The sequence below is a fragment of the Salvelinus sp. IW2-2015 genome, linkage group LG27 (assembly GCF_002910315.2).
Source record: "Salvelinus sp. IW2-2015 linkage group LG27, ASM291031v2, whole genome shotgun sequence".
Lineage (NCBI taxonomy): Eukaryota > Metazoa > Chordata > Actinopteri > Salmoniformes > Salmonidae > Salvelinus > Salvelinus sp. IW2-2015.
The window spans coordinates 38,639,202-38,642,312 of NC_036867.1; the positions used below are offsets into that span (position 1 = coordinate 38,639,202).

At 41.9% G+C, this 3,111-nt stretch overlaps 2 long non-coding RNA genes across 2 annotated transcripts; both read right to left on the reverse strand.

Moving 5' to 3' along the window:
• Nucleotides 1-602: 602 nt before the first annotated feature.
• On the reverse strand, nucleotides 603-1,201 carry LOC111953942 (uncharacterized). The gene is made up of 2 exons (XR_002875928.1): nucleotides 1,095-1,201; nucleotides 603-1,006 (listed from the first exon to the last, which is right to left on the reverse strand). It is a non-coding gene; the product is annotated as an uncharacterized lncRNA (long non-coding RNA).
• An 824-nt stretch (nucleotides 1,202-2,025) lies between these two features.
• On the reverse strand, nucleotides 2,026-3,055 carry LOC111953943 (uncharacterized). The gene is made up of 2 exons (XR_002875929.2): nucleotides 2,987-3,055; nucleotides 2,026-2,898 (listed from the first exon to the last, which is right to left on the reverse strand). It is a non-coding gene; the product is annotated as an uncharacterized lncRNA (long non-coding RNA).
• Nucleotides 3,056-3,111: the final 56 nt, after the last annotated feature.

Below are 3,111 nucleotides of genomic sequence, written 5' to 3' on the forward strand. Positions count from 1 at the left end.
ATGCAATTCTGCTCATTATGCAATGGGGCAGAGAAGAATTAGCAGTGTTACAGCATTTCCTGCAATTCTATAATTTTGCCATAGGTTGGAGAGAAATAATTGCAGTTTTTAATATATCTGAGTGAGAGTGAATTACAATCAATGTGGGGCCCCAGTCGAGTAATCTGACCATGATTACTATAATTTAGATGCTCGACTAATTTACCAATATAATCAAATTTGGCTGACGGTAATTTAATAAGTTTAGATTGCTCGACTAATTTACCAATCATAACTCAAATTTGCTGACGGGCTAATTGAGTGACCGTCAGTGACTGACATTACAAGAGAAAAACCGCTGATGCACAATTGAACCTTCTACTATTCTAACGCTCAACAGTAAGTTGAGACCCCGGCAACAATAAATCAAAATAACACATTTTGTAAATTGATCCGCGGGCCTACAAAAGGGGGGCCYTGCGGAGCACCAGTTTCCCATCTATGATTTAGAGAAGAAAGCATCCCAGGGGAAGAGACAGACTGAGTGGCCAGTTGAACATGTAGCCTACAGTACCATTCTGCAAGGTTCAACTGACTTATGACTGAAAAGTAAACCAGAACAATTTATTTTTATTTTTATTAAAGCACTTTTCTCAGACGATTTACAAAAAATGTAATACATTAATGAAAGAACATAATTTCCCTCTTTTAGCTGTATTTCATTTMAATCAAATCTTCATCAAAAATATACTGAATGGTCACTCATTTTACAGATCAATACACACAACCAAACACAGTGATGTCAGTTCATTTGTAAAATTTAATAAAAAATACATTTGAGATAACACTTGTTGAAACTATTTCCGGTCTAGGAGGGTTGTTCTGAACCTGAGGTCCTGATCATGACATCACAGGGTTTGAGTTGAAGAATGACATCATAGCACAGTGAGGACTAGAGAGAAGGTTGGGTTGTCTTTCCTCCAGAGGGAGATCTGTTCAGTCGTAGAGGTCCTTGAACCCCAGGCTCCTGTCACCACACACACACACACACAGAGTGAGATGTAGAAATATATGTGTGCTGTATTCAATGTGCAGTGTTCAGGGAGGGGGCCCACCTCTCTGGGGATCTCTCTCTGGCCAGGTGGTCTGCGGTGGAGCACAGGGGCCTGCTGGGGCTGAGGGAGCGACGCAGGTGAAGGGAGGAGGGATGCAGGCCAGAGGACGATGANACACACACACACACACACACACACACACACACACACACACACACACACACCAATACTAATTTCTACAGAACACCCTCCACAAGTATAACTAGCTGGTACCCCCCACTGTGTCTTCACTGCTCTCTCTCTTCCTCTCTGTCTCTCTCTCGTTCTGTTCTCTTTCCCTCTTCAGGACTTATTATTGGTCTTATTTCATCTCTCAGAGCACATCTTTCCACGCCCAATGAACCATAATATTACACAATGCCATAAAATAATGCTGGATAGAAACAGTGCAAGTTGATTGATGTGTGATGTGAGAGTATCGGTTTATGCCATAGATACTGTATATTCAAATAGATTGCCGCTTGTGTTTCACAAACCCCTGTGATATTATCTTTGCTAATGATTGTAAATGCTGTTTCTCATGTTGGGTGTACTGTGCCTGTCCTATCTGTTTAGTTTATTGCAGGATTGTCATGTTTCTGTCAAGTCATACAATCAACTTGGTGATCGGTCATAGCACTTGGATATAACCTACTGTACCTGCCTTCTGTTGAGTTAGAGTAGGGATGGGCAACTTTGATTGGGGTGGGGGCCGGGAAAAAACTGAACTCATCATGTAGCTAGCAGGTCTGCATACCGAACACATGCAGTCATAGCACTTTGGGGGCCCTTGCGAGCAAAACATTTTAGTGGCAGCAGAGAGAAAACATTTATGTTTTAGTTAATTTCCTGCAGTTTTCCACATTTTGCCATGGGGCGTAGAGAAAATGTTGCAGTTTTAAAGCAAGATTGAGGCAATTATAAACATTTTGCCATTGGGCTGAGAGAAGACTTAGAAATTTTATATTTTATTTAAAAAAATGTATTTAACCTTTAGTTAACTAGGCAAGTCAGTTAAGAACAAATTCTTATTTACAATGAAGGCCTACCGGGGAACAGTGGGTTAACTGCCGTGTTCACGGGCAGAACGACAGATTTTTACCTCGTCAGCTCTGGGATTCGATCCACCAACCTTTCGGTTACTGGCCCAACGCTCTAACCACTAGGCTAATTTCATGCAATTCTGCTCATTATGCAATGGGGCAGAGAAGAATTAGCAGTGTTACAGCTCATTTCCTGCAATTCTATGAATTTTGCCATAGGTTGGAGAGAAATAATTGCAGTTTTTAATATATCTGAGTGAGAGTGAATTACAATATCAATGGTGGCCCCCAGTCGGTAATCTGACCATGATTACTATAAATTTAGATGGCTCGACTAATTTACCAATCATAAATCAAATTTGCTGACGGGCTAATTAAGTGACCATCAGTGACTGACATTACAAGAGAAAAACTACTGATGCACAATTGCACCGTCTACTATTCTAACTCTCAACAGTAAGTTGAGGCAACAGCAACAATAAATCAAATCTTCATCAAAAATATACTGAATGGTCACTCATTTTACAGATCAATGCACACAACCAAACACAGTGATGTCAGTTCATTTGTAAAATTTTATAAAAAATACATTTGAGATAACACTTGTTGAAATTATTTCCGGTCTAGGAGGGTTGTTCTGAACCTGAGGTCCTGATCATGACATCACAGGGTTTGAGTTGAAGAATGACATCATAGCACAGTGAGGACTAGAGAGAAGGTTGGGTTGTCTTTCCTCCAGAGGGAGATCTGTTCAGTCGTAGAGGTCCTTGAACCCCAGGCTCCTGTCACCACACACACACACACACAGAGTGAGATGTAGAAATATATGTGTGCTGTATTCAATGTGAGGTGTTCAGGGAGGGGGCCCACCTCTCTGGGGATCTCTCTCTGGCCAGGTGGTCTGGGGTGGACCACAGGGGCCTGCTGGGGCTGAGGGAGGAGCGGTGAGGGGAGAGATCAGAGAGGAGATGACGCGACCTGACGACGCAGCTCGC